Genomic DNA, 12,616 nt, shown 5'->3' with positions numbered 1-12,616 from the left:
TTGGATAAGTCTCTACCAGCTTTGCACATCTGGACACTGCAATTTGCCCATTCTATGCAAAATTGCTCAAGCTCCATCAAGTTGGATGGGGACATTTGGTGAACAGCAGTTTTCAACTCTTTCCACATATTCTCAATTGGATTGAGGCCCAGGCTTTTACTGGGCCACTCCAGGACATTGACCTTTTTGTTTTTAAGCCACTGCAGTGTGGCTTTTGCTGTATGTTTGGGGTCATTGTCCTGCTGGAAGATAATCTTCTCCCAAGTCCCAGGTCTCTTGCAGACTTCAGCAGGTTTTCCCTCCAGGATTTCTCTGTACTTTGCTGCATCCATTTTGCCCTCTATCTTCACAAGCTTTCCAGGCCCTGATACAGAGAAGCATCCCCATAGCATGATGCTGCCACCACCATGCTTCACGGTAGGGTTGGTGTTCTTAGGATGATGTGCTGTGTTAGGCTTGCGCCAAACATAGCGATTAGCGCTGAGGCCAAAAAGCTCTATTTTGGTCTCACCACTTGGTCTTAGACTCTCCCACGCGCCTTCTGGCAAACTCTAGCCGAGATTTGATGTGAGTTTCTTTCAACAATGGCTTTCTCCCAAAAAGGCCAGTTTTGTGAAGCACCCAGGCTATTGTTGCCGTATGCACATTGTCTCTCAGCTCAGACGTGGAAGACTATAACTCCTTTAGAGTTGCCATAGGCCTCTTGGTGGCCTCCCTGACTAGTGCCCTTCTCTCCCGGATGCTCAGTTTTGGAGGACGGACTGTTCTAGACAGATTCATAGTTGTGCCATATTCTCTCCATTTCTTAATAATGGACTTTACTGTGCTCCGAGTGGGCGGGACTGAGTGTGTCATCCCAGGAAGGGGCCTATTGGCAGCTCTGGTATCGAGAGCTCAGCGATACCTACCCAGTGGACAGGCATATCCCATACATAATGTCGTAGGTGGTCATCTTCTCTTTCAGGGAACCAGTAACCTAACGTTTCATTGTGTTCTCAGAGTCAGCATTATGCAGCTTCTGTTAACTAGTACAATTAAGCCACTAGTGTACAGTTCCTGTTCTTCCAATACGTGTCTGTGTGCATGTACATATATCACTGTGTGTGTGTGCGTGCGTGTGTGTGTGTGTGTGTGTGTGTGTGTGTGTGTGTGCATATATCACTGTGTGTGTGTGTGTGTGTGTGTGTGTGTGTGTGTGTGTGTGTGTGTGCATGTGTGTGTGTGTGTGTGTGTGTGTGTGTGTGTGTGTGTGTGTGTGTGTGTGTGTGTGTGTGTGTGTGTGTGTGTGTGTGTGTGTGTGTGTGTGTGTGTGTGTGTGTGTGTGTGTGTGTGTGTGTGCCAGGTAGCATTCTGGGCAGAACATTTTATCTCTGCAACACACATTCTTCTATTCTGTGGCTCATCTCTGCTGATAAGGGCTGTGTGTCTGGAGTTCCACTGTCACCTCATTAGAAGCACCTCACTAATTATAGCCTGCTTGTGTGTCTCAGTTTGTCTAAATAAACCCTAATTTATAATTTCACCCTCCTTCCCAGTGGCTGAGACACTTGCAGTTCTGCAAATGATATCTCTGCGATTACCACACACAGCACAGGTGTCCTGAATTAGGGCTGAGCAGTGTACCCTAGTACTCTAGCTAGAGCTGAGGGACATGAAACCCAAATCGTAATTAGGGATCACTAACTCTTGCCTAAGCATTTTTCTAATTTTACAATTGGTCTATAATCCACACCATGCCATGGTAATGAAACACATGCTGAGATCAGCTGTACAAACTGAATTTTAATATCATTTCAAACAGACAGTGATCTTATTGTGTACAGCACAGTGGAGATCGTTATTTGCTAGAAACAAATTATTAATGTAACCTGGATCAGTGAGAGAATCCTGCCTCCAACGCCACCCCCCATTTAATGAAATTCAGCTATGGAAGTTGTTGTCTATTTAAAGATGGTAGAGACTGTAGTGCTGAAGCTCACACTGGATCCTCCTTTCCAGTTGAATGCTCTGCATGTTGAAGCACATGGTTACAGCACAGTTACACCACTAGGGACTTGAATCACAAAATGCAATAAAATTGAATGTACATTTCAGGAATTGTGCAATCCTGTATGTAGATGACCATGTATAAGATAATGCTTAATTGTCCCTAATGTGCAGTGGACAGCGACCTGATTTTAGAAGCAACCTGAATTTAGTGGAGGTTTGAATTTATTTATGGACAGTTTGCTTAGAGTCCTGCAGTGATGACTAAAACTGGAATGGATTCAGACACACTGTGAGGAGTAAGAGATAAGAGATGCAGTGCTCAGTAAATCTAGGGAGAGGAGTGGAGAAAAACACTAACTATATCCAACCAGTGTGAATGGAAACTGAGGTGAAGTTATTTCAGAACAGAGCGTTCTGAAAAGGAGAAGATATGTGTCTAGAAAAAGAAGAGCTAATGTACGGCTCTCTTTTGTAACTTTTTGTAATGAAACTGTGCTCATCTAGTAATGCCGTGGCCAGCTCTTTTCAGGGTGAATCCAATATGATTTTGTTTTTATTGTAAAACCTGGAGTAAATGCTGGCAATAAAACAACCTTCTGTGACAAAAATAATCTTACAGACCGAGAGTGAAGAAGAAAGGAAGAGTACAGAGAGCATTAGGACTGAAGCAGCCTCTTATTACACACTGTGCTTTGAGGGTGGAGGAGGGGATATATTGCCCACTTCTACCATATTCCATTAGAGAAAGTGTAGAGCACAGAGCACAAAGTACTGCACTTGATTGAGATCGAGGCAGTTTATTGAATTTTCTGGTTTATTGTGGAAAGTGGAATACAGAGAGATGCTATCAATCTCAGTTATGTGGCGGGAAATGATTCTGTGTTCTTGGGATCGCAGACTCACCCCCCTCAAGCCTGAAGCGCACCTCTAAAACTGATATCAAGCATCAGCTACAAAGAGTCAGTCCCTGAAAAACTAGTGTTTAAAATGCTGTTTAACTACAGAGAAAAATGTGTTTGAAAAAATTGAGCACTGTCCCTCTCGTAAAAGCCCTTGTTAGTGTATGTGTGTCCTACAGTCCAGCCACTGCAGCCAGCACAATGACACATAGCAGCAGCCATGCCTGTGTTAATACATATTAATTCAAGCATGAGAAACCTCTCCCCAGCCTTCTGTTTACTTGATTGGGAAGCGGGAGTAAGTATGCAGTGTGTTACTGAATTTAGATTTTGTGAAACATCTTAAATGTATTAAATTAATGTGCAGTCTGGCTCGAAGATGCAAATGCAATTATCCACCTCTCGGCATGTGTCAAATCAAAGAGGGGAAATTACTTAAAAGATGTAAACATAGACTATGTCAATCTGTTTGTTAGGGTTAAGTTCTCAATAAACCTGTTTTTTGTTCCAAATTCCACACTGATGTCAGACATAGCTCTATCCATTCCAACAAGTTTATTTTTTTTTTTTTAATTACTTAATGGGGATTCATAAAGTAAAAGGGGAACGTTTTCGCACTGACCACATACTGACTGAAAAAAAAGCATACAGTACACGCACTGTTGAGTCACTGGCTAAAACTTTCAATTCAGTACATCATAGCCTAATGTGCATTAGGAACCATAAAGTATACCATTAAGTATAATGCATCTTATGTGGGTAGAAATTTGGTATATGTTATACATCCAATCAGGTGGGAGCTTCCTGGTTGCCATGGCAGCAGCCGTTTGAAGGTCATGGACTAACTCCGATGGATTGCTTTGTAAATTACCTCAGCCAAGCGAACACTCCCACATTCATCCCTGTGATAACAATAACTGTTCAGCAGAACTAAGGCAACTACGATATTCATAAATAACAAAGTGTTCAAAACAAGTGGTGATTATTATATTATTATAGAGTTTGTTCAATTTACTTAATTTTCCGGTTTCAAGAGACCCCTTTGCTCTCTTTCTGCTGGTTGCTTTTTAATGTACTCAAGGTAAAATCTATCTAATGTGTTGATTTTTTATGTTTGCAATCCTTCAAATTAATGATACACCCCGTTTCTGAGAAGTCCTCATTTGATTGGTGGAAGACGCGTTCAGGACGTTTTCTCATTGGCAGACTGAATGATGTATTTCTGTTAAAAACCTACTTCTTGTTATCATTGACTGGCCAGAATGCATTTTTATCTTTTATTAAAAAGTGAAACATAATTCATCCCATATAACAATAAATAAATAAATTAAGAAACAAAGGTAACTAATTGTAAAAGCACACAAATAAATGGGGATTGACAGCTGATGCTGTCCACAGAATACATCACCAAAATATTAGTCTCGGGGTAAATGAGCAAAACAGGGTGCTGTCCCTTTGAATCTACACAGGTCTGTATCAGGTTGAAGTTAGTTCTGCTTCAGAGCACCTCTAACTGGAGGTAAGTGAGATGAATTCACAGGAATTTCTATGTGCTGCTTGGGCTAGTCCAGGCTAGCTGCCCTTTAACACAGCGATTAAGATTAATCACCTTGCTCTGGACACCAGTCACTTTTGCTGCACCTCCTTACACGCTAACCTTCGACACTTTATTGCTCTCTGACCATCCTTCTCTCTCCCTCCCTCCCTTCCTCCCTCTCAGACACCTCCTTCCATTACTTCTTCCCCTCCCTCCTTTTCACCCCTTCCCTCTCTCACCCTCCCTCCCTCCCTCGCCCTCCGTTCCCTCTTCTCTATCTCTTTCTCCTTCTCATTACAACTTTTCACACTCTGCATCTATGAATCTGACCCAGTTTGATCCCCCAGAATTTTTTTTATTTTTATTAAAAACAAAACACTGCTAAAAAAGGCCTGACTATCAGTTGAAAATTGTGTCGATCGGTTGGATTACATCTTTAAAAATAGCAAATAAAACTAATTAAATTGGTAAATAAAAACAAAAAAAGTGGTTTAAGCCACGGTTATTTGTACCTCTTCACTGAAGATGCAGTACGTTCCTTTTGTTGGTAACTGAGAGAACCCGATCTTTCTCAGGCGGACACTTTCCTGGCCTCTTATGGCAGACATGTTGTTTTCTCTGCAGCTCTTTGAGTTGTAAACTAGTCTTTAGTGGCTCTGATTTGTAATATATCCTCTTCAAGAGCTGCCTGCCTGCCTGCATCCCCGCTGGCTTGGCCCCTGTTTCAGTTAAACACACTGCAGCATTCACACTTTTTATCCTGATGATGTGCATTTGCAAAAATAGATTGCTCTTCTCTTAAATGAGTATAATTGGCTTAACTGGTTGTCGATGTGACTGCAATGCAAATGGTCCAGATAATGTAATTCTTAACAAACACTTTCTAATCACACCATGCTTGCTGCTACCTCAGAGACTGCTAGGTCTTTCTTTTTGTAAATTCATGTTTTAGAAATGCAGGGTTTGTGCCCCTGCTGACGGACAGACAGACAGACAGACAAAGGACTGACAGTCCCTCGCCTTTCATTCTGTTTAGGGTTTTAATGAGGACTAGGAGAGGAGCAATTCATTTACTTTGTGCTGCTTAATGCCATTATCCAAGTGTGATGGAGTTTGACATTGTTTTTTTTTTCCCCCTGTAGAAAATGCTGGTGGATATTATATGGGTGGGTGTGTTGAGGAGAATAAACTGTTTGAAATCTAAAAGCAATCAAATTGTGATTAAATCACCCCAGACACATGCACATACACAGAGAGACATGCATACATTCACACATTGACAAGCACAGGGCACACGCTTCGAAGGACAGCGTGTGTTCGTCTTCGCCCCTCGCGAGTCAGCGCAGGGGTGGTAGCGGTGAGCTGAGCCTAAAAATAATTGGACTTTACTAAATTGGGGAGAAAACAATACAAATAATTGGCGACCAATTTATTTATTTTTTTAATTAAAAATACAGTTCCTGCTTCCAGAATCATGCTTTGTGTCAGACAGTAGAGTATAGCTACCTGCAGTAGAAATTAATTATTAAAAAGACCTGGGTTGTAATGAGAGGCTGTCCTCTTGAGGTCTTGCTCTCTTCAGCTTTGACAATGCTGCAGCCCTGGAGGGAGCCTGACAATCTTGCTATTACCATCTCTTTGTGGCTGAAGCGCTGGTGCATTGCCCACACACTAACCACAGGGCACATACCTGGGAGCCTGATTCACACTGTGATTCTGGAATACTGCACTATGGCTTCAATGAGTAGCTGAACTGATGGACCAGCAGGCTCTAAAACACTGCTTCACATCTGCATAGACACAAAGAAAGGAGCTATTTGTGAATTAAGTGACACTTTAAACAAGAGCTGGCAATTCGCTGGCTCTCCGCTCTTCAGTACAGTACTAAGTTATCTATACTAGGCTGCATTAAATTAGCTGGCTCTCAGATCCCCAGTGCAGTATAGAGTTTTCTATACTAGACTGCCATGCATTTGTTGGCTCTCAGATCCCCAGTATTGGGCTGTGGCAGGCTGGCGAGTGGATAGAGGCCCAGAGACAGACTGCAGTTCAAAAAAATAACTATTTTATTATAAATAAACACAAAATGAAAGGGCACAAAACAAAGCAATTTAAACACAAAAAGATAAAAAGCAAAACTTACAAAAAATAACAGTTTCCAGGCTGGGCGATGCCTTCACTGGACTCAAACTTTCTAAACAACCCCAAAAAAACCAACCTGCTTCCTCAGCTCCCTCTCCCCAAATGAGAAGCAGAGGCCTCCTTTTATATCAGGTGGCTGGGCGCTGATTGATCGTTAATCAACCTAATCAACTAATCAACCCCAGCCACCTGAACATAATAAACCCAGGCAGGTAGGGGAAGTTAACCCCATCTCTGCCAATTTAAAGGGCAGAGCTTTGCTCTGCCACATGGGCTTTCTGCTAAATCTTACCTCTATTTTGACTGAGGTTTTGAATTCTTTAAAAAAAAAAAAAGAAAAAAAAAGAAAATGTTTAATGGACGCATAAGAAGCAGTTGCAAAGGACCTGTTGTGAGTTCTTAGTTATCATGGAAAATGTGTTTGTACGGAGCGGGTTGTTTCTGCCTTTACCATTATCAGTGAGTGCAGTGCTGCATGGTGATTTGAGCCCTGAGGCTGTAGCCCACAGTCACTGTAGACACACTTCCATTACTCACAGTGCACAATAATAGTAGTAATTAATGCTCCAGAGCATGTCTATTTAAACCTTGCAGCCAAGTTGAATTTTAAAGAAGCTTTGCAGAATCTTACGCAGGTATTTAGAATGGCAGGCATGCTGCTCTATGGATCGTGCAGCGCGAGTCGATTTGCTTTGATGTGAATTAGTAGGAAGACTTAAAAGAGCATCTACCCACTCTCCTTCTCTCTCTCTCTCTCTCCCTCTGCCTTACACTTCACCATTCTCAAAGAATACATTTGTATTACATGTGATGTAAACTCACAAAACCATGATGTGTACGTGTGTACGTGTCAGTGTGCGGGAGAATGGAAAGCCAGTATCTCAGAGGCCAGGGTTAGAATCAGGCCTGGTATTGGATTTGAAAGTGATTGAAAGCTTCAAGAAAAGTTAAAAATAGAAAGAGAGAAAGAAAACTAGATAAGTTGTGCTGTCTGCGCTTTAAAAGCGTTTATTAAACTATGTTGCAGGCGAGGGAGAGGGACACATATATATTGAAAGAGAGAGAGCAAATTGACTTGAGCCGTGCTGGCAATTCTCCTGTCGACAGAAGGCAGAATTATTGGATTTCTGAGTTACAATAAAGGATTCATGTATACAGATTGAGACAGTATTTTTCAGCATCTCAAGGTTACAGCACATAGTCTTTCTGTTTGATTTACATCTTAACTTGGCAGCATGCTATTATTGGCAAGAAAAGCACAGCCTTCCGTATGCACTTCTCACAATGCTAAAACACCTTCTATCCAGTGTGGGTGTAGACAGGGTTAGAGTTGAGAGGATCAGCGCTCAGCACAGTGACCAGTGGGGGTGTAGACAGGGTTAGGGTTAGGAGGAGCAGTGCTCAGCACAATGACCAGTGGGGGTGTAGACAGGGTTAGGGTTAGGGGGAGCAGCGCTCTGGACCCATGTACGTGCTGTGCTGTGCTGTGTTGTGCTGTGCGGTGGGGTAGTGATCAGGGATATGTGCTGGTTCTGTGGCAGCAGCTCAGTCCTCAGTTCTCCTCTGCAGCAGACAAACACAAACTGACATAGCTGCTTCCCCTTTCTACCACAAAACTCCACCCTACAAACAATCCATTGCCATGGTTTCTCCAACTGTTGTCCGTCCTGTAGCTGATTGCAAGTGAGTCATTTTGTGTATGTGTAGCTATGCACTCCCCCTAATAGGGTCACCTTCCAGTTTCAGCCTACCAACGAGGCTGCCCATCTTTGAGGAAACATACCAGCAACCTTACACAGCGCCCTTTCTGGTCAGGAGGGAGATTTACAGCTTGAATTCCCTCACTCTGTTACATCTCACCTCTGAGTGATGCCGAAGGAACACTCAGCTAACTAAGTTCCCCAATCGACCCTCCTCCCTTAAAAAAAAACAAAAAAACATTTTGATGCACCTTATCCACAAAATGTTTCACAGGGTAGTGGAAGGGCTGCAGTGTCAGATGCCACCAAGTCATCTGCTGTTATTGTGCTTCATCGTGTGTAACCGCTTTAAAGGGACATGGTCTGTAACAAGAGTGAAGGAACACCCCAACAAGTCATACTGAAGGAATGTGAGTGGCCCATTTGATCGCCATACACTCCTTCTCAATGATGGTCGTAGTTAATCTCTCTCAGAGTCAATTTCTTGTTCATGCAAGTAATCAGGTGCTCTACCCCATCAACTTGTTGAGACAGGACTGCACCCAGACCAATCAGGGTGGAATCAGTCTGGAGGATGAACCCTTTACTGAAATCTGGTGACATCAGACCTGGGTCCTGGCATCATCTTCTCTTAATCGTATCAAAAGCCCCCTGAATATTTAATTATTTTTGGAGCGGTCTTCTCGGTGAGATCCACCAGGGTGTTAACTATGGTGGCATACTCTGGATAAAGCAGCTGTAATAGCCAGCTAACCCCAGTAGTGATCTTACCTGAGACTTGGTTCTTGGGATTGTGGTTTCCACCAAAGCCTGGACTTTAGAGGGGATCGCCTTTACCCCTCCCCCATTACCCATAATGTGGCCAAGATATTGGGTCTCTTGTTTACCAAATGTACACTTGCCCAGATTAGCCGTCAGGCCCATCTCCCTCAGAGACTGTAGGATGGCTGAAAGTCTAATAATATGCTCTCTCCTGGTGGAGCTAAAAACCACCACATCAATGTATGCAGTGGCATACTGCTGATGGGGCATTAGGACCTGGTCCATCAGTCTCTGAAAAGGTGGTAAAGGGCATGGTCAGGAAATGGAATGAGTGGAATTTGTCAAGTCCAAAGTCGAGATTAACTGTGCCGTCCCACTAGGTTGAAGAGCTCGTCAACCCGGGGCATGGGATATGCATCAAACTTGGAGAGGGCATTGACCTTTCTAAAACCTCCTGGCTGGTGGGACCCCTGCAGCTCTTCGGGATTTGGACGGGCTCTCTCTCTGACTGTGACACCTGCTGGAGTAATAATTACATGTTTAATAATATTAGTTCTACCGGGCAAGTTAGAAAAAAATATCACTAAACTTTTTCACTAACTTGTGGAGCTTGTAATTTTGATCAGGAAGTAAATGTTAGCTGCAGCTGATGGATTTACATAGGGACCAAAATCCTCTTCTATACTGTCATTAGGTCTTTAAACAGGGCCTCCCTTTCTTTCTAGGGTTTTAGTCGATTAATATGATAAATGTGGGTTTTATCTCGGCGATCGGTTTGTCTAATTTCATAGTTTACATGACCAATTCCCTGTATCATCTCATACAATCCCTGCCACTTAGCATACCGTTTAGATTCTGACATACCAACAGTACCTTATCTTCTGGCTGAAAAGTCAGAATCTGTGCTTCTTTATTGTACTGTTGCTCTTGCCACTGCGGAGTCAGTTTTAATTTTCTTGTGCCAAACAACCAACTAATTCCAAGTGGTCTTGTAACATTATTACATATTTAACTATGTTTTGTGAATTTTTATTTTGCTCTTCCCATCCTTCTTTATGGTTGTCTCATGTATAGCAGCTTGAAGGCAGAAAACCCAATCGAACTCTGAGGCACCTCTCTCACGGCAAACATCAGGCAGGGAAGGAGTTTGGCCCAATGTTTCTGCTCTTGGTTGGCAAATCGCGTCAGCATCTGCTTTAATGTCTGATTAAAACATTCCACTAAACCGTCTGTCTGCGGATGATAAATGGAGGTCCAAATGGACCGAATTTGCAGTTCTTTTAAACATTGTGGCATAAATTTAGTTCCATGATCAGTCAGTATTTCTTTAGGGGTTCTTACTCTCGCGATAATCTGGATTAACTTTGCAATTGCTAATGCACTAGTGGATCTCAATAGTACAGTCTCTGGATATCTAGTCGCGTCGTCCACTACTACCAAAATATGCGTATGAGTCAGACTGGCTCAATGGGTCCACTATGTCCATAGCAATGTGTTCATAGGGGACATTAATCAGGGGCAGTGAGACCAGTGGGGCCTGACGAACCCTCCCCGGCCTACTTTTCTGGCATTCTGGGCATGCCATTACGTATTGCGTTAACTCACTATGCACTCCTACCCAATAATATTGAGCCAATATTAATTCCTGTGTCTTTTTGGTACCTAAATGTCCCTAACAAGGGGGGCTCCCGAGTGGCGTATCTACAAAGGCGTTCCATGTGGATGTGCCCTATACCCTGGGGATCGCAGGTTCGAGTCCAGGCTATTTCACAGCCGACTGTGACCGGGAGTTCCTAGGAGGTGACGCACAATTGGTCGAGTTCTGACTGGGTAGGGAGGGCTTAGGTCGGCAGCGGAATCCACAGCTCACCACGCATCAACAACCCCTGTGGCCTATAGGGCGCCAGTGGTTTGCACTGGAACCACCAGATCTGTGTTGTCCTCCGGCATGGGGGTGGTGGGGGGTTGAAAGCAGTGAGCCGAGGATACAGATAATAGTCGGGCACACTAAATTGGGAAGAAAACTGGGGTAAAAATATTGGAGACGACTACATTAAAAAAAAAAAAAAGAAAATGTCCCAAACCCTGTTCTCGTGGTTTGGCATACTCTATATAGCAAACGACCGACCACAATGTGGTGAGGATATGTGAGTGGCGGGCTGCTTTCAACCTTTCTGTTCCCATGCCAAGTCAACATCTCGGTCCCACACTTCCGGGATATCAAGTGGGCCTATTGTAGCTCCAGCACTAGGGGTCTCGGTAACCTGGCCCAGCAGGTCACACTGGTTCCCAATCCCCTATCCTTGCCGTTTACTAGATATGGAAGAGTCTTCCACCAAATCCCAACTTTCTCTCATTTTGTTTTCTTTGGGAGGAACCAGGAAGGGAATAAGTCAGCGTGCAGCAGGAAAATGTTTCCAATAGGTTCCTCCACTGCTCCCATGGTCTTACTGGAGACTGGTTTTACCGTTTTAGTTATTACACATTCAAAATACTCTTAGAGAGTACTGTGATCCATGAAAATCTCTTAATGTAAAATAGCCTCTAACCCCTCTGTGGTCCTCGGCCCTGGGTGCCTGTAGAGAATCAAAAAACAAAGTCCTGAATTACCACAAGTAACGGCAAAATTAAAGCATATAGCGATAAGCCATTCTTTGAATTGCAATTGGAAGGGTTTTCATATAATCCATGTACACTTTGAGCATAAACAAATGCTGTACCATCTCTGTAACCTCCTGCTTTATAAGCACACCTTCCCTGGCCCGCCCAACAGAAATGAAAGATGAATGCTTATAACAGTAACTGTTTTAAATCACTGCTTATGCAAATTTAATAAAGCCTTTACTTACCTCTGCTTAATCAGTCTGTTTCTCCTTTTACTCAGTCTCGTCTCGAGCAGCTTCTGTCTCGTGCCAGCCTTATCTCATGCCAGCCTTGTCTCGCTCCAGCCTTGTTTCTCACTCCAGCCTTGTCTCGCTTCCGCCTTGTCTCACTCCAGCCTTGTCTCACTCCAGCCTTGTTTCTCACTCTAGCCTTGTCTCGCTCCAGCCTTGTCTTGCTCCAGCCTTGTCTCGTTCCAGCCTTGTTTCTCACTCTAGCCTTGTCTTGCTCCAGCCTTATCTCGCTTCCGCCTTGTCTCGCTCCAGCCTTGTTTCTCACTCTAGCCTTGTCTCGCTCCAGCCTTGTCTCGCTTCCGCCTTGTCTCGCTCCAGCCTTGTTTCTCACTCTAGCCTTGTCTCGCTCCAGCCTTGTCTCGCTTCAGCCTTGTCTCACTCCAGCCTTGTTTCTCATTCCAGCATCTGTTTCTCGTTCCAGTGTCCCACCTTTCTAAATGTCAGATTTTATAGGGCAGTTAATTAACAACAATGAGTCTAGATGGAAGGCAGCCGAAATGCATTTGTGACTAATTATGTCTATTACATCGCCAGTGAAAAGAAACAAATCAAAATAAATCAAAATAATTTTAAAAAGTCTCCACCATCAATGGGTAAATAAACCAAACAAGAAAGAAAATAAACTATAACGTATATAACAAAACAAGTGCAAATAATTAGCTAATTAGTGAAAACCAAACATAATACATGCAA

This window comes from Polyodon spathula, chromosome 10, assembly GCF_017654505.1.
Source record: "Polyodon spathula isolate WHYD16114869_AA chromosome 10, ASM1765450v1, whole genome shotgun sequence".
In the NCBI taxonomy this organism is placed as follows: Eukaryota; Metazoa; Chordata; class Actinopteri; order Acipenseriformes; family Polyodontidae; genus Polyodon; species Polyodon spathula.
The sequence above is the reverse complement of the archived record's forward strand: the minus strand, read 5'-3'. Positions refer to the sequence as shown.